The sequence below is a fragment of the Aulonocara sp. 'chitande type north' Nkhata Bay genome, linkage group LG16 (assembly GCF_057382095.1).
Source record: "Aulonocara sp. 'chitande type north' Nkhata Bay isolate Kocher_YH1m ecotype deep benthic linkage group LG16, A_spYH_male_GT1.1, whole genome shotgun sequence".
Classification (NCBI taxonomy): Eukaryota; Metazoa; Chordata; class Actinopteri; order Cichliformes; family Cichlidae; genus Aulonocara; species Aulonocara sp. 'chitande type north' Nkhata Bay.
This window is the reverse complement of record NC_141359.1, coordinates 7,132,633-7,155,381: the sequence shown is the minus strand read 5'-3', so window position 1 is coordinate 7,155,381 and position 22,749 is coordinate 7,132,633. Positions and strand designations below refer to the sequence as shown.

At 37.6% G+C, this 22,749-nt stretch overlaps 1 long non-coding RNA gene across 1 annotated transcript in view; it reads left to right on the top strand.

The window, feature by feature from the left end:
* Nucleotides 1-22,749, top strand: part of LOC147310894 (uncharacterized) — a 90,810-nt gene that overhangs the window by 24,488 nt on the left and 43,573 nt on the right. The gene's annotated exons all lie outside the window — the stretch shown is intronic.

Below are 22,749 nucleotides of genomic sequence, written 5' to 3'. Positions count from 1 at the left end.
CTTTCTTGCACTGAGGTCTGCTTATTGTAAATATCTTGTACTTGTTTGAAGACCTTTTAATGTTAAAGTTGGCCTCTGTGCTTTTTCCGTGTTGGAAAGACTCTTTCTTGCACTGAGGTCTGCTTATTGTAAATATCTTGTACTTGATTTTACACCTTTTAATGTCAAAGTTGGCCTCTGTGCTTTTTCAGTGTTGGAAAGACTCTTTCTTGCACTGAGGTCTGCTTATTGTAAATATCTTGTACTTGTTTGAAGACCTTTTAATGTTAAAGTTGGCCTCTGTGCTTTTTCCGTGTTGGAAAGACTCTTTCTTGCACTGAGGTCTGCTTATTGTAAATATCTTGTACTTGATTTTACACCTTTTAATGTCAAAGTTGGACTCTGTGCTTATCAGTGTTGGAAAGACTCTTTCTTGCACTGAGGTCTGCTTTTTGTAAATATCTTGTACTTGTTTTTACACCTTTTCATGTCAAAGTTGGCCTCTGTGCTTATCAGTGTTGGAAAGACTCTTTCTTGCACTTAGGTCATCTTATTGTAAATATCTTGTACTTGTTTGAACACCTTTTAATGCCAAAGTTGGCCTCTGTGCTTATCAGTGTTGGAAAGACTCTTTCTTGCACTTAGGTCATCTTATTGTAAATATCTTGTACTTGTTTGAACACCTTTTAATGTCAAAGTTGGCCTCTGTGCTTTTTCAGTGTTGGAAAGACTCTTTCTTGCACTGAGGGCTGCTTATTGTGAATATCTTGTACTTGTTTGAACACCTTTTAATGTCAAAGTTGGCCTCTGTGCTTATCAGTGTTGGAAAGACTCTTTCTTGCACTTAGGTCATCTTATTGTAAATATCTTGTACTTGTTTGAACACCTTTTAATGCCAAAGTTGGCCTCTGTGCTTATCAGTGTTGGAAAGACTCTTTCTTGCACTGAGGTCTGCTTATTGTAAATATCTTGTACTTGTTTGAAGACCTTTTAATGTTAAAGTTGGCCTCTGTGCTTTTTCCGTGTTGGAAAGACTCTTTCTTGCACTGAGGTCTGCTTATTGTAAATACCTTGTACTTGTTTTTACACCTTTTCATGTCAAAGTTGGCCTCTGTGCTTTTTCAGTGTTGGAAAGACTCTTTCTTGCACTGAGGTCTGCTTATTGTAAATATCTTGTACTTGATTTTACACCTTTTAATGTCAAAGTTGGCCTCTGAGCTTATCAGTGTTGGAAAGACTCTTTCTTGCACTGAGGTCTGCTTATTGTAAATACCTTGTACTTGTTTTTACACCTTTTCATGTCAAAGTTGGCCTCTGTGCTTGTCAGTGTTGGAAAGACACGTTTTTGCACTGAGGTCTGCTTATTGTAAATATCTTGTACTTGTTTGAAGACCTTTTAATGTCAAAGTTGGCCTCTTTGCTTTTTCCGTGTTGGAAAGACTCTTTCTTGCACTGAGGTCTGCTTATTGTAAATATCTTGTACTTGTTTTTACACCTTTTCATGTCAAAGTTGGCCTCTGAGCTTATCAGTGTTGGAAAGACTCTTTCTTGCACTGAGGTCTGCTTATTGTAAATACCTTGTACTTGTTTTTACACCTTTTAATGTCAAAGTTGGCCTCTGTGCTTGTCAGTGTTAGAAAGACTCTTTCTTGCACTGAGGTCTGCTTATTGTAAATATCTTGTACTTGTTTTTACACCTTTTAATGTCAAAGTTGGCCTCTGTGCTTTTTCCGTGTTGGAAAGACTCTTTCTTGCACTGAGGTCTGCTTATTGTAAATATCTTGTACTTGTTTTTACACCTTTTAATGTCAAAGTTGGCCTCTGTGCTTATCAGTGTTGGAAAGACTCTTTCTTGCACTGAGGTCTGCTTATTGTAAATATCTTGTACTTGTTTGAACACCTTTTAATGTCAAAGTTGGCCTCTGTGCTTGTCAGTGTTGGAAAGACACGTTTTTGCACTGAGGTCTGCTTATTGTAAATATCTTGTACTTGTTTGAACACCTTTTAATGTCAAAGTTGGCCTCTGTGCTTGTCAGTGTTGGAAAGACACGTTTTTGCACTGAGGTCTGCTTATTGTAAATATCTTGTACTTGTTTGAACACCTTTTCATGTCAAAGTTGGCCTCTGTGCTTATCAGTGTTGGAAAGACTCTTTCGTGCACTGAGGTCTGCTTATTGTAAATATCTTGTACTTGTTTGAACACCTTTTCATGTCAAAGTTGGCCTCTGTGCTTATCAGTGTTGGAAAGACTCTTTCTTGCACTGAGGTCTGCTTATTGTAAATATCTTGTACTTGTTTGAACACCTTTTCATGTCAAAGTTGGCCTCTGTGCTTATCAGTGTTGGAAAGACTCTTTCTTGCACTGAGGTCTGCTTATTGTAAATATCTTGTACTTGTTTGAACACCTTTTCATGTCAAAGTTGGCCTCTGTGCTTATCAGTGTTGGAAAGACTCTTTCTTGCACCGAGGTCTGCTTATTGTAAATACCTTGTACTTGTTTTTACACCTTTTCATGTCAAAGTTGGCCTCTGCGCTTCCTCAGTGTTAGAAAGACTCTTTCTTGCACTGAGGTCTGCTTATTGTAAATACCTTGTACTTGTTTTTACACCTTTTCATGTCAAAGTTGGCCTCTGTGCTTGTCAGTGTTGGAAAGACACGTTTTTGCACTGAGGTCTGCTTATTGTAAATATCTTGTACTTGTTTTTACACCTTTTCATGTCAAAGTTGGCCTCTGAGCTTATCAGTGTTGGAAAGACTCTTTCTTGCACTGAGGTCTGCTTTTTGTAAATATCTTGTACTTGATTTTTACACCTTTTCATGTCAAAGTTGGCCTCTGTGCTTTTTCCGTGTTGGAAAGACTCTTTCTTGCACTGAGGTCTGCTTATTGTAAATATCTTGTACTTGTTTGAACACCTTTTAATGTCAAAGTTGGCCTCTTTGCTTTTTCCGTGTTGGAAAGACTCTTTCTTGCACTGAGGTCTGCTTATTGTAAATACCTTGTACTTGTTTTTACACCTTTTCATGTCAAAGTTGGCCTCTGAGCTTATCAGTGTTGGAAAGACTCTTTCTTGCACTGAGGTCTGCTTATTGTAAATATCTTGTACTTGATTTTTACACCTTTTCATGTCAAAGTTGGCCTCTGTGCTTTTTCAGTGTTGGAAAGACTCTTTCTTGCACTGAGGTCTGCTTATTGTAAATACCTTGTACTTGTTTTTACACCTTTTCATGTCAAAGTTGGCCTCTGAGCTTATCAGTGTTGGAAAGACTCTTTCTTGCACTGAGGTCTGCTTATTGTAAATATCTTGTACTTGTTTGAACACCTTTTCATGTCAAAGTTGGCCTCTGTGCTTATCAGTGTTGGAAAGACTCTTTCTTGCACTGAGGTCTGCTTATTGTAAATATCTTGTACTTGATTTTTACACCTTTTCATGTCAAAGTTGGCCTCTGTGCTTTTTCAGTGTTGGAAAGACTCTTTCTTGCACTGAGGTCTGCTTATTGTAAATATCTTGTACTTGTTTGAACACCTTTTCATGTCAAAGTTGGCCTCTGTGCTTCTGCAGTGTTAGAAAGACTCTTTCTTGCACTGAGGGCTGCTTATTGTAAATATCTTGTACTTGTTTGAAGACCTTTTAATGTTAAAGTTGGCCTCTTTGCTTTTTCCGTGTTGGAAAGACTCTTTCTTGCACTGAGGTCTGCTTATGGTAAATATCTTGTACTTGTTTGAACACCTTTTCATGTCAAAGTTGGCCTCTGTGCTTCTGCAGTGTTAGAAAGACTCTTTCTTGCACTGAGGGCTGCTTATTGTGAATATCTTGTACTTGTTTGAACACCTTTTCATGTCAAAGTTGGCCTCTGTGCTTGTCAGTGTTGGAAAGACACGTTTTTGCACTGAGGTCTGCTTATTGTAAATATCTTGTACTTGTTTTTACACCTTTTAATGTCAAAGTTGGCCTCTGTGCTTTTTCCGTGTTGGAAAGACTCTTTCTTGCACTGAGGTCTGCTTATTGTAAATATCTTGTACTTGATTTTTACACCTTTTCATGTCAAAGTTGGCCTCTGTGCTTTTTCAGTGTTGGAAAGACTCTTTCTTGCACTGAGGTCTGCTTATTGTAAATATCTTGTACTTGATTTTTACACCTTTTCATGTCAAAGTTGGCCTCTGTGCTTTTTCCGTGTTGGAAAGACTCTTTCTTGCACTGAGGTCTGCTTATTGTAAATATCTTGTACTTGATTTTTACACCTTTTAATGTCAAAGTTGGCCTCTGTGCTTATCAGTGTTGGAAAGACTCTTTCTTGCACTGAGGTCTGCTTATTGTAAATATCTTGTACTTGATTTTTACACCTTTTAATGTCAAAGTTGGCCTCTGTGCTTTTTCAGTGTTGGAAAGACTCTTTCTTGCACTGAGGTCTGCTTATTGTAAATATCTTGTACTTGTTTGAACACCTTTTCATGTCAAAGTTGGCCTCTGTGCTTCTGCAGTGTTAGAAAGACTCTTTCTTGCACTGAGGTCTGCTTATTGTAAATATCTTGTACTTGTTTGAACACCTTTTAATGTTAAAGTTGGCCTCTTTGCTTTTTCCGTGTTGGAAAGACTCTTTCTTGCACTGAGGTCTGCTTATTGTAAATATCTTGTACTTGTTTGAACACCTTTTAATGTCAAAGTTGGCCTCTGTGCTTATCAGTGTTAGAAAGACTCTTTCTTGCACTGAGGTCTGCTTATTGTGAATATCTTGTACTTGTTTGAACACCTTTTCATGTCAAAGTTGGCCTCTGTGCTTATCAGTGTTAGAAAGACTCTTTCTTGCACTGAGGTCTGCTTATTGTAAATATCTTGTACTTGTTTGAAGACCTTTTAATGTTAAAGTTGGCCTCTGTGCTTGTCAGTGTTGGAAAGACACGTTTTTGCACTGAGGTCTGCTTATTGTAAATATCTTGTACTTGTTTGAACACCTTTTAATGTCAAAGTTGGCCTCTGTGCTTATCAGTGTTGGAAAGACTCTTTCTTGCACTGAGGTCTGCTTATTGTAAATATCTTGTACTTGCTTTTACACCTTTTCATGTCAAAGTTGGCCTCTGTGCTTTTTCCGTGTTGGAAAGACTCTTTCTTGCACTGAGGGCTGCTTATTGTAAATATCTTGTACTTGTTTGAACACCTTTTAATGTTAAAGTTGGCCTCTTTGCTTTTTCCGTGTTGGAAAGACTCTTTCTTGCACTGAGGTCTGCTTATTGTGAATATCTTGTACTTGTTTGAACACCTTTTAATGTCAAAGTTGGCCTCTGTGCTTATCAGTGTTAGAAAGACTCTTTCTTGCACTGAGGTCTGCTTATTGTAAATATCTTGTACTTGTTTGAACACCTTTTAATGTCAAAGTTGGCCTCTGTGCTTAGCAGTGTTAGAAAGACTCTTTCTTGCACTGAGGTCTGCTTATTGTAAATATCTTGTACTTGTTTGAACACCTTTTAATGTCAAAGTTGGCCTCTGTGCTTATCAGTGTTGGAAAGACTCTTTCTTGCACTGAGGTCTGCTTATTGTAAATATCTTGTACTTGCTTTTACACCTTTTCATGTCAAAGTTGGCCTCTGTGCTTTTTCCGTGTTGGAAAGACTCTTTCTTGCACTGAGGGCTGCTTATTGTAAATATCTTGTACTTGTTTGAACACCTTTTAATGTTAAAGTTGGCCTCTTTGCTTTTTCCGTGTTGGAAAGACTCTTTCTTGCACTGAGGTCTGCTTATTGTGAATATCTTGTACTTGTTTGAACACCTTTTAATGTCAAAGTTGGCCTCTGTGCTTATCAGTGTTAGAAAGACTCTTTCTTGCACTGAGGTCTGCTTATTGTAAATATCTTGTACTTGTTTGAACACCTTTTCATGTCAAAGTTGGCCTCTGTGCTTCTGCAGTGTTAGAAAGACTCTTTCTTGCACTGAGGGCTGCTTATTGTAAATATCTTGTACTTGTTTGAACACCTTTTAATGTCAAAGTTGGCCTCTGTGCTTATCAGTGTTGGAAAGACTCTTTCTTGCACTGAGGGCTGCTTATTGTGAATATCTTGTACTTGTTTGAACACCTTTTAATGTCAAAGTTGGCCTCTTTGCTTATCAGTGTTAGAAAGACTCTTTCTTGCACTGAGGGCTGCTTATTGTGAATATCTTGTACTTGTTTGAACACCTTTTAATGTCAAAGTTGGCCTCTGTGCTTATCAGTGTTAGAAAGACTCTTTCTTGCACTGAGGTCTGCTTTTTGTAAATGTCTTGTACTTGTTTTTACACCTTTTCATGTCAAAGTTGACCTCTGTGCTTATCAGTGTTGGAAAGACTCTTTCTTGCACTGAGGTCTGCTTATTGTAAATATCTTCTACTTGTTTTTACACCTTTTCATGTCAAAGTTGGCCTCTGCGCTTCCTCAGTGTTAGAAAGACTCTTTCTTGCACTGAGGTCTGCTTATTGTAAATATCTTGTACTTGTTTTTACACCTTTTCATGTCAAAGTTGGCCTCTGCGCTTCCTCAGTGTTAGAAAGACTCTTTCTTGCACTGAGGTCTGCTTATTGTAAATATCTTGTACTTGTTTGAACACCTTTTCATGTCAAAGTTGGCCTCTGTGCTTGTCAGTGTTGGAAAGACACGTTTTTGCACTGAGGTCTGCTTATTGTAAATATCTTGTACTTGATTTTTACACCTTTTCATGTCAAAGTTGGCCTCTGTGCTTTTTCCGTGTTGGAAAGACTCTTTCTTGCACTGAGGTCTGCTTATTGTAAATATCTTGTACTTGATTTTTACACCTTTTAATGTCAAAGTTGGCCTCTGTGCTTATCAGTGTTGGAAAGACTCTTTCTTGCACTGAGGTCTGCTTATTGTAAATATCTTGTACTTGATTTTTACACCTTTTAATGTCAAAGTTGGCCTCTGTGCTTTTTCAGTGTTGGAAAGACTCTTTCTTGCACTGAGGTCTGCTTATTGTAAATATCTTGTACTTGTTTGAACACCTTTTCATGTCAAAGTTGGCCTCTGTGCTTTTTCAGTGTTGGAAAGACTCTTTCTTGCACTGAGGTCTGCTTATTGTAAATATCTTGTACTTGATTTTACACCTTTTAATGTCAAAGTTGGCCTCTGTGCTTATCAGTGTTGGAAAGACTCTTTCTTGCACTGAGGTCTGCTTATTGTAAATATCTTGTACTTGTTTGAAGACCTTTTAATGTTAAAGTTGGCCTCTTTGCTTTTTCCGTGTTGGAAAGACTCTTTCTTGCACTGAGGTCTGCTTATTGTAAATATCTTGTACTTGTTTGAACACCTTTTAATGTCAAAGTTGGCCTCTGTGCTTATCAGTGTTAGAAAGACTCTTTCTTGCACTGAGGTCTGCTTATTGTGAATATCTTGTACTTGTTTGAACACCTTTTCATGTCAAAGTTGGCCTCTGTGCTTATCAGTGTTAGAAAGACTCTTTCTTGCACTGAGGTCTGCTTATTGTAAATATCTTGTACTTGTTTGAAGACCTTTTAATGTTAAAGTTGGCCTCTGTGCTTGTCAGTGTTGGAAAGACACGTTTTTGCACTGAGGTCTGCTTATTGTAAATATCTTGTACTTGTTTGAACACCTTTTAATGTCAAAGTTGGCCTCTGTGCTTATCAGTGTTGGAAAGACTCTTTCTTGCACTGAGGTCTGCTTATTGTAAATATCTTGTACTTGCTTTTACACCTTTTCATGTCAAAGTTGGCCTCTGTGCTTTTTCCGTGTTGGAAAGACTCTTTCTTGCACTGAGGGCTGCTTATTGTAAATATCTTGTACTTGTTTGAACACCTTTTAATGTTAAAGTTGGCCTCTTTGCTTTTTCCGTGTTGGAAAGACTCTTTCTTGCACTGAGGTCTGCTTATTGTGAATATCTTGTACTTGTTTGAACACCTTTTAATGTCAAAGTTGGCCTCTGTGCTTATCAGTGTTAGAAAGACTCTTTCTTGCACTGAGGTCTGCTTATTGTAAATATCTTGTACTTGTTTGAACACCTTTTAATGTCAAAGTTGGCCTCTGTGCTTATCAGTGTTAGAAAGACTCTTTCTTGCACTGAGGTCTGCTTTTTGTAAATATCTTGTACTTGTTTTTACACCTTTTAATGTCAAAGTTGGCCTCTGTGCTTATCAGTGTTGGAAAGACTCTTTCTTGCACTGAGGTCTGCTTATTGTAAATATCTTGTACTTGATTTTTACACCTTTTCATGTCAAAGTTGGCCTCTGTGCTTTTTCAGTGTTGGAAAGACTCTTTCTTGCACTGAGGGCTGCTTATTGTAAATATCTTGTACTTGTTTGAAGACCTTTTAATGTCAAAGTTGGCCTCTGTGCTTATCAGTGTTAGAAAGACTCTTTCTTGCACTGAGGTCTGCTTATTGTAAATATCTTGTACTTGTTTGAACACCTTTTAATGTCAAAGTTGGCCTCTGTGCTTGTCAGTGTTGGAAAGACACGTTTTTGCACTGAGGTCTGCTTATTGTAAATATCTTGTACTTGATTTTACACCTTTTAATGTCAAAGTTGGCCTCTGTGCTTTTTCCGTGTTGGAAAGACTCTTTCTTGCACTGAGGTCTGCTTATTGTAAATATCTTGTACTTATTTGAACAACTTTTAATGTCAAAGTTGGCCTCTGTGCTTTTTCAGTGTTGGAAAGACTCTTTCTTGCACTAAGGTCTGCTTATTGTAAATATCTTGTACTTGTTTGAACACCTTTTAATGTCAAAGTTGGCCTCTGTGCTTATCAGTGTTGGAAAGACTCTTTCTTGCACCGAGGTCTGCTTATTGTAAATATCTTGTACTTGTTTTTACACCTTTTAATGTCAAAGTTGGCCTCTGTGCTTTTTCAGTGTTGGAAAGACTCTTTCTTGCACTGAGGTCTGCTTATTGTAAATATCTTGTACTTGTTTGAACACCTTTTAATGTCAAAGTTGGCCTCTGTGCTTATCAGTGCTGGAAAGACTCTTTCTTGCACTGAGGTCTGCTTATTGTAAATATCTTGTACTTGTTTGAACACCTTTTCATGTCAAAGTTGGCCTCTGTGCTTTTTCCGTGTTGGAAAGACTCTTTCTTGCACTGAGGTCTGCTTATTGTAAATATCTTGTACTTGTTTGAACACCTTTTCATGTCAAAGTTGGCCTCTGTGCTTATCAGTGTTGGAAAGACTCTTTCTTGCACTGAGGTCTGCTTATTGTAAATATCTTGTACTTGATTTTTACACCTTTTCATGTCAAAGTTGGCCTCTGTGCTTATCAGTGTTGGAAAGACTCTTTCTTGCACTGAGGTCTGCTTATTGTAAATATCTTGTACTTGTTTGAACACCTTTTAATGTCAAAGTTGGCCTCTGTGCTTATCAGTGTTAGAAAGACTCTTTCTTGCACTGAGGTCTGCTTATTGTGAATATCTTGTACTTGTTTGAACACCTTTTAATGTCAAAGTTGGCCTCTGTGCTTTTTCAGTGTTGAAAAGACTCTTTCTTGCACTGAGGTCTGCTTATTGTAAATATCTTGTACTTGTTTGAACACCTTTTCATGTCAAAGTTGGCCTCTGTGCTTTTTCAGTGTTGGAAAGACTCTTTCTTGCACTGAGGTCTGCTTATTGTAAATATCTTGTACTTGATTTTACACCTTTTAATGTCAAAGTTGGCCTCTGTGCTTATCAGTGTTAGAAAGACTCTTTCTTGCACTGAGGTCTGCTTATTGTGAATATCTTGTACTTGTTTGAACACCTTTTAATGTCAAAGTTGGCCTCTGTGCTTATCAGTGTTAGAAAGACTCTTTCTTGCACTGAGGTCTGCTTATTGTAAATATCTTGTACTTGTTTTTATACCTTTTAATGTCAAAGTTGGCCTCTGTGCTTCTTCCGTGTTGGAAAGACTCTTTCTTGCACTGAGGTCTGCTTATTGTAAATATCTTGTACTTGATTTTTACACCTTTTCATGTCAAAGTTGGCCTCTGTGCTTATCAGTGTTGGAAAGACTCTTTCTTGCACTGGGGGCTGCTTATTGTAAATATCTTGTACTTGTTTGAAGACCTTTTAATGTCAAAGTTGGCCTCTGTGCTTATCAGTGTTGGAAAGACTCTTTCTTGCACTGAGGTCTGCTTATTGTTAATATCTTGTACTTGTTTTTACACCTTTTAATGTCAAAGTTGGCCTCTGTGCTTATCAGTGTTGGAAAGACTCTTTCTTGCACTGAGGTCTGCTTATTGTAAATTTCTTGTACTTGTTTTTATACCTTTTCATGTCAAAGTTGGCCTCTGTGCTTATCAGTGTTGGAAAGACTCTTTCTTGCACTGAGGTCTGCTTATTGTAAATATCTTGTACTTGTTTTTATACCTTTTCATGTCAAAGTTGGCCTCTGTGCTTATCAGTGTTGGAAAGACTCTTTCTTGCACTGAGGTCTGCTTATTGTTAATATCTTGTACTTGTTTTTACACCTTTTAATGTCAAAGTTGGCCTCTGTGCTTATCAGTGTTGGAAAGACTCTTTCTTGCACTGAGGTCTGCTTATTGTAAATATCTTGTACTTGTTTTTATACCTTTTCATGTCAAAGTTGGCCTCTGTGCTTATCAGTGTTGGAAAGACTCTTTCTTGCACTGAGGTCTGCTTATTGTTAATATCTTGTACTTGTTTTTACACCTTTTAATGTCAAAGTTGGCCTCTGTGCTTATCAGTGTTGGAAAGACTCTTTCTTGCACTGAGGTCTGCTTATTGTAAATATCTTATACTTGTTTGAACACCTTTTCATGTCAAAGTTGGCCTCTGTGCTTATCAGTGTTGGAAAGACTCTTTCGTGCACTGAGGTCTGCTTATTGTAAATATCTTGTACTTGTTTGAACACCTTTTAATGTCAAAGTTGGCCTCTGTGCTTATCAGTGTTGGAAAGACTCTTTCTTGCACTGAGGTCTGCTTATTGTAAATATCTTGTACTTGATTTTACACCTTTTAATGTCAAAGTTGGCCTCTGTGCTTTTTCAGTGTTGGAAAGACTCTTTCTTGCACTGAGGTCTGCTTATTGTAAATATCTTGTACTTGTTTTTACACCTTTTCATGTCAAAGTTGGCCTCTGTGCTTATCAGTGTTGGAAAGACTCTTTCTTGCACTGAGGTCTGCTTATTGTAAATATCTTGTACTTGTTTGAACACCTTTTAATGTCAAAGTTGGCCTCTGTGCTTTTTCAGTGTTGGAAAGACTCTTTCTTGCACTGAGGTCTGCTTATTGTAAATATCTTGTACTTGTTTGAACACCTTTTAATGTCAAAGTTGGCCTCTGTGCTTATCAGTGTTGGAAAGACTCTTTCTTGCACTGAGGTCTGCTTATTGTAAATATCTTGTACTTGTTTGAACACCTTTTCATGTCATAGTTGGCCTCTGTGCTTTTTCCGTGTTGGAAAGACTCTTTCTTGCACCGAGGTCTGCTTATTGTAAATATCTTGTACTTGTTTTTACACCTTTTCATGTCAAAGTTGGCCTCTGTGCTTATCAGTGTTGGAAAGACTCTTTCTTGCACCGAGGTCTGCTTATTGTAAATATCTTGTACTTGTTTTTACACCTTTTCATGTCAAAGTTGGCCTCTGTGCTTATCAGTGTTGGAAAGACTCTTTCTTGCACTGAGGTCTGCTTATTGTAAATATCTTGTACTTGTTTGAACACCTTTTAATGTCAAAGTTGGCCTCTGTGCTTTTTCCGTGTTGGAAAGAATCTTTCTTGCACTGAGGTCTGCTTATTGTAAATATCTTGTACTTGATTTTTACACCTTTTCATGTCAAAGTTGGCCTCTGTGCTTATCAGTGTTGGAAAGACTCTTTCTTGCACTGAGGTCTGCTTATTGTAAATATCTTGTACTTGTTTGAAGACCTTTTCATGTCAAAGTTGGCCTCTGTGCTTTTTCAGTGTTGAAAAGACTCTTTCTTGCACTGGGGGCTGCTTATTGTAAATATCTTGTACTTGTTTGAAGACCTTTTAATGTTAAAGTTGGCCTCTGTGCTTTTTCAGTGTTGAAAAGACTCTTTCTTGCACTGAGGTCTGCTTATTGTAAATATCTTGTACTTGTTTGAAGACCTTTTCATGTCAAAGTTGGCCTCTGTGCTTTTTCAGTGTTGAAAAGACTCTTTCTTGCACTGGGGGCTGCTTATTGTAAATATCTTGTACTTGTTTGAACACCTTTTCATGTCAAAGTTGGCCTCTGTGCTTATCAGTGTTGGAAAGACTCTTTCTTGCACTGAGGTCTGCTTATTGTAAATATCTTGTACTTGTTTGAAGACCTTTTAATGTTAAAGTTGGCCTCTGTGCTTATCAGTGTTGGAAAGACTCTTTCTTGCACTGAGGTCTGCTTATTGTAAATATCTTCTACTTGTTTGAAGACCTTTTAATGTTAAAGTTGGCCTCTGTGCTTTTTCAGTGTTGAAAAGACTCTTTCGTGCACTGAGGTCTGCTTATTGTAAATATCTTGTTCTTGTTTGAACACCTTTTCATGTCAAAGTTGGCCTCTGTGCTTTTTCAGTGTTGGAAAGACTCTTTCTTGCACTGAGGGCTGCTTATTGTAAATATCTTGTACTTGATTTTACACCTTTTAATGTCAAAGTTGGCCTCTGTGCTTTTTCAGTGTTGGAAAGACTCTTTCTTGCACTGAGGGCTGCTTATTGTAAATATCTTGTACTTGTTTGAACACCTTTTAATGTCAAAGTTGGCCTCTGTGCTTATCAGTGTTAGAAAGACTCTTTCTTGCACTGAGGTCTGCTTATTGTAAATATCTTGTACTTGTTTTTATACCTTTTAATGTCAAAGTTGGCCTCTGTGCTTTTTCCGTGTTGGAAAGACTCTTTCTTGCACTGAGGTCTGCTTATTGTAAATATCTTGTACTTGATTTTTACACCTTTTAATGTCAAAGTTGGCCTCTGTGCTTTTTCAGTGTTGGAAAGACTCTTTCTTGCACTGGGGGCTGCTTATTGTAAATATCTTGTACTTGTTTGAAGACCTTTTAATGTTAAAGTTGGCCTCTGTGCTTTTTCAGTGTTGAAAAGACTCTTTCTTGCACTGAGGTCTGCTTATTGTAAATATCTTGTACTTGTTTTTACACCTTTTAATGTCAAAGTTGGCCTCTGTGCTTTTCAGTGTTGGAAAGACTCTTTCTTGCACTGAGGTCTGCTTATTGTAAATATCTTGTACTTGTTTTTACACCTTTTAATGTCAAAGTTGGCCTCTGTGCTTGTCAGTGTTGGAAAGACACGTTTTTGCACTGAGATCTGCTTATTGTAAATATCTTGTACTTGTTTGAACACCTTTTAATGTCAAAGTTGGCCTCTGTGCTTTTTCAGTGTTAGAAAGACTCTTTCTTGCACTGAGGTCTGCTTATTGTAAATATCTTGTACTTGTTTGAACACCTTTTAATGTCAAAGTTGGCCTCTGTGCTTTTTCAGTGTTAGAAAGACTCTTTCTTGCACTGAGGTCTGCTTATTGTAAATATCTTGTACTTGTTTTTACACCTTTTAATGTCAAAGTTGGCCTCTGTGCTTGTCAGTGTTGGAAAGACACGTTTTTGCACTGAGATCTGCTTATTGTAAATATCTTGTACTTGTTTGAAGACCTTTTAATGTTAAAGTTGGCCTCTTTGCTTTTTCCGTGTTGGAAAGACTCTTTCTTGCACTGAGGGCTGCTTATTGTAAATATCTTGTACTTGTTTTTACACCTTTTCATGTCAAAGTTGGCATCTGTGCTTTTTCCGTGTTGGAAAGACTCTTTCTTGCACTGAGGGCTGCTTATTGTAAATATCTTGTACTTGTTTTTACACCTTTTCATGTCAAAGTTGGCATCTGTGCTTTTTCCGTGTTGGAAAGACTCTTTCTTGCACTGAGGGCTGCTTATTGTAAATATCTTGTACTTGTTTGAACACCTTTTCATGTCAAAGTTGGCATCTGTGCTTTTTCCGTGTTGGAAAGACTCTTTCTTGCACTGAGGGCTGCTTATTGTAAATATCTTGTACTTGTTTGAAGACCTTTTCATGTCAAAGTTGGCCTCTGTGCTTTTTCAGTGTTGAAAAGACTCTTTCTTGCACTGGGGGCTGCTTATTGTAAATATCTTGTACTTGTTTGAAGACCTTTTAATGTTAAAGTTGGCCTCTGTGCTTTTTCAGTGTTGAAAAGACTCTTTCTTGCACTGAGGTCTGCTTATTGTAAATATCTTGTACTTGATTTTTACACCTTTTCATGTCAAAGTTGGCCTCTGTGCTTTTTCAGTGTTGAAAAGACTCTTTCTTGCACTGGGGGCTGCTTATTGTAAATATCTTGTACTTGTTTGAAGACCTTTTAATGTTAAAGTTGGCCTCTGTGCTTTTTCAGTGTTGAAAAGACTCTTTCTTGCACTGAGGTCTGCTTATTGTAAATATCTTGTACTTGTTTTTACACCTTTTAATGTCAAAGTTGGCCTCTGTGCTTTTCAGTGTTGGAAAGACTCTTTCTTGCACTGAGGTCTGCTTATTGTAAATATCTTGTACTTGTTTTTACACCTTTTAATGTCAAAGTTGGCCTCTGTGCTTGTCAGTGTTGGAAAGACACGTTTTTGCACTGAGGTCTGCTTATTGTAAATATCTTGTACTTGATTTTACACCTTTTAATGTCAAAGTTGGCCTCTGTGCTTTTCAGTGTTGGAAAGACTCTTTCTTGCACTGAGGTCTGCTTATTGTAAATATCTTGTACTTGATTTTACACCTTTTAATGTCAAAGTTGGCCTCTGTGCTTTTTCAGTGTTGAAAAGACTCTTTCTTGCACTGAGGTCTGCTTATTGTAAATATCTTGTACTTGTTTTTACACCTTTTAATGTCAAAGTTGGCCTCTGTGCTTTTCAGTGTTGGAAAGACTCTTTCTTGCACTGAGGTCTGCTTATTGTAAATATCTTGTACTTGTTTTTACACCTTTTAATGTCAAAGTTGGCCTCTGTGCTTTTCAGTGTTGGAAAGACTCTTTCTTGCACTGAGGTCTGCTTATTGTAAATATCTTGTACTTGTTTTTACACCTTTTCATGTCAAAGTTGGCATCTGTGCTTTTTCCGTGTTGGAAAGACTCTTTCTTGCACTGAGGGCTGCTTATTGTAAATATCTTGTACTTGTTTGAACACCTTTTAATGTCAAAGTTGGCATCTGTGCTTTTTCCGTGTTGGAAAGACTCTTTCTTGCACTGAGGGCTGCTTATTGTAAATATCTTGTACTTGTTTTTACACCTTTTCATGTCAAAGTTGGCCTCTGTGCTTATCAGTGTTGGAAAGGCTCTTTCTTGCACTGAGGTCTGCTTATTGTAAATATCTTGTACTTGTTTGAACACCTTTTCATGTCAAAGTTGGCCTCTGTGCTTATCAGTGTTGGAAAGGCTCTTTCTTGCACTGAGGTCTGCTTTTTGTAAATATCTTGTACTTGTTTGAACACCTTTTAATGTCAAAGTTGGCCTCTGTGCTTATCAGTGTTGGAAAGACTCTTTCTTGCACTGAGGTCTGCTTATTGTGAATATCTTGTACTTGTTTGAACACCTTTTAATGTCAAAGTTGGCCTCTGTGCTTTTTCAGTGTTGGAAAGACTCTTTCTTGCACTGAGGTCTGCTTATTGTAAATATCTTGTACTTGTTTTTACACCTTTTCATGTCAAAGTTGGCCTCTGTGCTTATCAGTGTTGGAAAGGCTCTTTCTTGCACTGAGGTCTGCTTATTGTGAATATCTTGTACTTGTTTTTACACCTTTTCATGTCAAAGTTGGCCTCTGTGCTTTTTCAGTGTTGGAAAGACTCTTTCTTGCAATGAGGTCTGCTTATTGTAAATATCTTGTACTTGTTTGAACACCTTTTCATGTCAAAGTTGGCCTCTGTGCTTGTCAGTGTTGGAAAGACACGTTTTTGCACTGAGGTCTGCTTATTGTAAATATCTTGTACTTGTTTGAACACCTTTTAATGTCAAAGTTGGCCTCTGTGCTTATCAGTGTTAGAAAGACTCTTTCTTGCACTGAGGTCTGCTTATTGTAAATATCTTGTACTTGTTTGAACACCTTTTAATGTCAAAGTTGGCCTCTGTGCTTATCAGTGTTAGAAAGACTCTTTCTTGCACTGAGGTCTGCTTATTGTTAATATATTGTACTTGTTTTTATACCTTTTAATGTCAAAGTTGGCCTCTGTGCTTTTTCCGTGTTGGAAAGACTCTTTCTTGCACTGAGGTCTGCTTATTGTAAATATCTTGTACTTGTTTGAACACCTTTTAATGTCAAAGTTGGCCTCTGTGCTTATCAGTGTTAGAAAGACTCTTTCTTGCACTGAGGTCTGCTTATTGTAAATATCTTGTACTTGTTTGAACACCTTTTAATGTCAAAGTTGGCCTCTGTGCTTATCAGTGTTGGAAAGACTCTTTCTTGCACTGAGGTCTGCTTATTGTTAATATCTTGTACTTGTTTTTACACCTTTTCATGTCAAAGTTGGCCTCTGTGCTTATCAGTGTTGGAAAGGCTCTTTCTTGCACTGAGGTCTGCTTATTGTAAATATCTTGTACTTGTTTTTACACCTTTTCATGTCAAAGTTGGCCTCTGTGCTTATCAGTGTTGGAAAGACTCTTTCTTGCACTGAGGTCTGCTTATTGTAAATATCTTGTACTTGTTTGAACACCTTTTAATGTCAAAGTTGGCCTCTGTGCTTTTCAGTGTTGGAAAGACTCTTTCTTGCACCGAGGTCTGCTTATTGTAAATATCTTGTACTTGTTTTTACACCTTTTAATGTCAAAGTTGGCCTCTGTGCTTATCAGTGTTGGAAAGACTCTTTCTTGCACTGAGGTCTGCTTATTGTAAATATCTTGTACTTGTTTGAACACCTTTTAATGTCAAAGTTGGCCTCTGTGCTTTTCAGTGTTGGAAAGACTCTTTCTTGCACCGAGGTCTGCTTATTGTAAATATCTTGTACTTGTTTGAACACCGTTTAATGTCAAAGTTGGCCTCTGTGCTTTTTCAGTGTTGGAAAGACTCTTTCTTGCACCGAGGTCTGCTTATTGTAAATATCTTGTACTTGTTTGAACACCTTTTAATGTCAAAGTTGGCCTCTGTGCTTATCAGTGTTGGAAAGGCTCTTTCTTGCACTGAGGTCTGCTTATTGTAAATATCTTGTACTTGTTTGAACACCTTTTAATGTCAAAGTTGGCTTCTGTGCTTATCAGTGTTGGAAAGGCTCTTTCTTGCACTGAGGTCTGCTTATTGTAAATATCTTGTACTTGTTTGAACACCTTTTAATGTCAAAGTTGGCCTCTGTGCTTATCAGTGTTGGAAAGGCTCTTTCTTGCACTGAGGTCTGCTTTTTGTAAATATCTTGTACTTGTTTTTACACCTTTTAATGTCAAAGTTGGCCTCTGTGCTTTTTCAGTGTTAGAAAGACTCTTTCTTGCACTGAGGGCTGCTTATTGTAAATATCTTGTACTTGTTTGAAGACCTTTTAATGTTAAAGTTGGCCTCTTTGCTTTTTCCGTGTTGGAAAGACTCTTTCTTGCACTGAGATCTGCTTATTGTAAATATCTTGTACTTGTTTGAACACCTTTTAATGTCAAAGTTGGCCTCTGTGCTTTTGCAGTGTTAGAAAGACTCTTTCTTGCACTGAGGGCTGCTTATTGTAAATATCTTGTACTTGTTTGAACACCTTTTAATGTCAAAGTTGGCCTCTGTGCTTTTTCAGTGTTAGAAAGACTCTTTCTTGCACTGAGGGCTGCTTATTGTAAATATCTTGTACTTGTTTGAAGACCTTTTAATGTTAAAGTTGGCCTCTTTGCTTTTTCAGTGTTGGAAAGACTCTTTCTTGCACTGAGGGCTGCTTATTGTAAATATCTTGTACTTGTTTGAAGACCTTTTAATGTTAAAGTTGGCCTCTTTGCTTTTTCAGTGTTGGAAAGACTCTTTCTTGCACTGAGGGCTGCTTATTGTAAATATCTTGTACTTGTTTGAACACCTTTTAATGTCAAAGTTGGCCTCTGTGCTTTTTCAGTGTTGGAAAGACTCTTTCTTGCACTGAGATCTGCTTATTGTAAATATCTTGTACTTGTTTGAACACCTTTTAATGTCAAAGTTGGCCTCTGTGCTTTTGCAGTGTTAGAAAGACTCTTTCTTGCACTGAGGGCTGCTTATTGTAAATATCTTGTACTTGTTTGAAGACCTTTTAATGTTAAAGTTGGCCTCTTTGCTTTTTCAGTGTTGGAAAGACTCTTTCTTGCACTGAGGTCTGCTTATTGTAAATATCTTGTACTTGTTTGAACACCTTTTAATGTCAAAGTTGGCCTCTGTGCTTATCAGTGTTGGAAAGGCTCTTTCTTGCACTGAGGTCTGCTTATTGTTAATATATTGTACTTGTTTGAACACCTTTTAATGTCAAAGTTGGCCTCTGTGCTTTTTCCGTGTTGGAAAGACTCTTTCTTGCACTGAGGTCTGCTTATTGTAAATATCTTGTACTTGATTTTTACACCTTTTCATGTCAAAGTTGGCCTCTGTGCTTTTTCAGTGTTGGAAAGACTCTTTCTTGCACTGAGGTCTGCTTATTGTAAATATCTTGTACTTGTTTGAAGACCTTTTAATGTCAAAGTTGGCCTCTGTGCTTTTTCAGTGTTGAAAAGACTCTTTCTTGCACTGAGGTCTGCTTATTGTAAATATCTTGTACTTGTTTGAAGACCTTTTCATGTCAAAGTTGGCCTCTGTGCTTTTTCAGTGTTGAAAAGACTCTTTCTTGCACTGGGGGCTGCTTATTGTAAATATCTTGTACTTGTTTGAAGACCTTTTAATGTTAAAGTTGGCCTCTGTGCTTTTTCAGTGTTGAAAAGACTCTTTCTTGCACTGAGGTCTGCTTATTGTAAATATCTTGTACTTGATTTTTACACCTTTTCATGTCAAAGTTGGCCTCTGTGCTTTTTCAGTGTTGAAAAGACTCTTTCTTGCACTGGGGGCTGCTTATTGTAAATATCTTGTACTTGTTTGAAGACCTTTTAATGTTAAAGTTGGCCTCTGTGCTTTTTCAGTGTTGAAAAGACTCTTTCTTGCACTGAGGTCTGCTTATTGTAAATATCTTGTACTTGTTTTTACACCTTTTAATGTCAAAGTTGGCCTCTGTGCTTTTCAGTGTTGGAAAGACTCTTTCTTGCACTGAGGTCTGCTTATTGTAAATATCTTGTACTTGTTTTTACACCTTTTAATGTCAAAGTTGGCCTCTGTGCTTGTCAGTGTTGGAAAGACACGTTTTTGCACTGAGGTCTGCTTATTGTAAATATCTTGTACTTGATTTTACACCTTTTAATGTCAAAGTTGGCCTCTGTGCTTTTCAGTGTTGGAAAGACTCTTTCTTGCACTGAGGTCTGCTTATTGTAAATATCTTGTACTTGATTTTACACCTTTTAATGTCAAAGTTGGCCTCTGTGCTTTTTCAGTGTTGAAAAGACTCTTTCTTGCACTGGGGGCTGCTTATTGTAAATATCTTGTACTTGTTTGAAGACCTTTTAATGTTAAAGTTGGCCTCTGTGCTTTTTCAGTGTTGAAAAGACTCTTTCTTGCACTGAGGTCTGCTTATTGTAAATATCTTGTACTTGTTTTTACACCTTTTAATGTCAAAGTTGGCCTCTGTGCTTTTCAGTGTTGGAAAGACTCTTTCTTGCACTGAGGTCTGCTTATTGTAAATATCTTGTACTTGTTTTTACACCTTTTAATGTCAAAGTTGGCCTCTGTGCTTTTCAGTGTTGGAAAGACTCTTTCTTGCACTGAGGTCTGCTTATTGTAAATATCTTGTACTTGTTTTTACACCTTTTCATGTCAAAGTTGGCATCTGTGCTTTTTCCGTGTTGGAAAGACTCTTTCTTGCACTGAGGGCTGCTTATTGTAAATATCTTGTACTTGTTTGAACACCTTTTAATGTCAAAGTTGGCATCTGTGCTTTTTCCGTGTTGGAAAGACTCTTTCTTGCACTGAGGGCTGCTTATTGTAAATATCTTGTACTTGTTTTTACACCTTTTCATGTCAAAGTTGGCCTCTGTGCTTATCAGTGTTGGAAAGGCTCTTTCTTGCACTGAGGTCTGCTTATTGTAAATATCTTGTACTTGTTTGAACACCTTTTCATGTCAAAGTTGGCCTCTGTGCTTATCAGTGTTGGAAAGGCTCTTTCTTGCACTGAGGTCTGCTTTTTGTAAATATCTTGTACTTGTTTGAACACCTTTTAATGTCAAAGTTGGCCTCTGTGCTTATCAGTGTTGGAAAGACTCTTTCTTGCACTGAGGTCTGCTTATTGTGAATATCTTGTACTTGTTTGAACACCTTTTAATGTCAAAGTTGGCCTCTGTGCTTTTTCAGTGTTGGAAAGACTCTTTCTTGCACTGAGGTCTGCTTATTGTAAATATCTTGTACTTGTTTTTACACCTTTTCATGTCAAAGTTGGCCTCTGTGCTTATCAGTGTTGGAAAGGCTCTTTCTTGCACTGAGGTCTGCTTATTGTGAATATCTTGTACTTGTTTTTACACCTTTTCATGTCAAAGTTGGCCTCTGTGCTTTTTCAGTGTTGGAAAGACTCTTTCTTGCAATGAGGTCTGCTTATTGTAAATATCTTGTACTTGTTTGAACACCTTTTCATGTCAAAGTTGGCCTCTGTGCTTGTCAGTGTTGGAAAGACACGTTTTTGCACTGAGGTCTGCTTATTGTAAATATCTTGTACTTGTTTGAACACCTTTTAATGTCAAAGTTGGCCTCTGTGCTTATCAGTGTTAGAAAGACTCTTTCTTGCACTGAGGTCTGCTTATTGTTAATATATTGTACTTGTTTTTATACCTTTTAATGTCAAAGTTGGCCTCTGTGCTTTTTCCGTGTTGGAAAGACTCTTTCTTGCACTGAGGTCTGCTTATTGTAAATATCTTGTACTTGTTTGAACACCTTTTAATGTCAAAGTTGGCCTCTGTGCTTATCAGTGTTAGAAAGACTCTTTCTTGCACTGAGGTCTGCTTATTGTAAATATCTTGTACTTGTTTGAACACCTTTTAATGTCAAAGTTGGCCTCTGTGCTTATCAGTGTTGGAAAGACTCTTTCTTGCACTGAGGTCTGCTTATTGTTAATATCTTGTACTTGTTTTTACACCTTTTCATGTCAAAGTTGGCCTCTGTGCTTATCAGTGTTGGAAAGGCTCTTTCTTGCACTGAGGTCTGCTTATTGTAAATATCTTGTACTTGTTTTTACACCTTTTCATGTCAAAGTTGGCCTCTGTGCTTATCAGTGTTGGAAAGACTCTTTCTTGCACTGAGGTCTGCTTATTGTAAATATCTTGTACTTGTTTGAACACCTTTTAATGTCAAAGTTGGCCTCTGTGCTTTTCAGTGTTGGAAAGACTCTTTCTTGCACCGAGGTCTGCTTATTGTAAATATCTTGTACTTGTTTTTACACCTTTTAATGTCAAAGTTGGCCTCTGTGCTTATCAGTGTTGGAAAGACTCTTTCTTGCACTGAGGTCTGCTTATTGTAAATATCTTGTACTTGTTTGAACACCTTTTAATGTCAAAGTTGGCCTCTGTGCTTTTCAGTGTTGGAAAGACTCTTTCTTGCACCGAGGTCTGCTTATTGTAAATATCTTGTACTTGTTTGAACACCGTTTAATGTCAAAGTTGGCCTCTGTGCTTTTTCAGTGTTGGAAAGACTCTTTCTTGCACCGAGGTCTGCTTATTGTAAATATCTTGTACTTGTTTGAACACCTTTTAATGTCAAAGTTGGCCTCTGTGCTTATCAGTGTTGGAAAGGCTCTTTCTTGCACTGAGGTCTGCTTATTGTAAATATCTTGTACTTGTTTGAACACCTTTTAATGTCAAAGTTGGCTTCTGTGCTTATCAGTGTTGGAAAGGCTCTTTCTTGCACTGAGGTCTGCTTATTGTAAATATCTTGTACTTGTTTGAACACCTTTTAATGTCAAAGTTGGCCTCTGTGCTTATCAGTGTTGGAAAGGCTCTTTCTTGCACTGAGGTCTGCTTTTTGTAAATATCTTGTACTTGTTTTTACACCTTTTAATGTCAAAGTTGGCCTCTGTGCTTTTTCAGTGTTAGAAAGACTCTTTCTTGCACTGAGGGCTGCTTATTGTAAATATCTTGTACTTGTTTGAAGACCTTTTAATGTTAAAGTTGGCCTCTTTGCTTTTTCCGTGTTGGAAAGACTCTTTCTTGCACTGAGGGCTGCTTATTGTAAATATCTTGTACTTGTTTGAACACCTTTTAATGTCAAAGTTGGCCTCTGTGCTTTTTCAGTGTTGGAAAGACTCTTTCTTGCACTGAGATCTGCTTATTGTAAATATCTTGTACTTGTTTGAACACCTTTTAATGTCAAAGTTGGCCTCTGTGCTTTTGCAGTGTTAGAAAGACTCTTTCTTGCACTGAGGGCTGCTTATTGTAAATATCTTGTACTTGTTTGAACACCTTTTAATGTCAAAGTTGGCCTCTGTGCTTTTTCAGTGTTAGAAAGACTCTTTCTTGCACTGAGGGCTGCTTATTGTAAATATCTTGTACTTGTTTGAAGACCTTTTAATGTTAAAGTTGGCCTCTTTGCTTTTTCAGTGTTGGAAAGACTCTTTCTTGCACTGAGGGCTGCTTATTGTAAATATCTTGTACTTGTTTGAAGACCTTTTAATGTTAAAGTTGGCCTCTTTGCTTTTTCAGTGTTGGAAAGACTCTTTCTTGCACTGAGGGCTGCTTATTGTAAATATCTTGTACTTGTTTGAACACCTTTTAATGTCAAAGTTGGCCTCTGTGCTTTTTCAGTGTTGGAAAGACTCT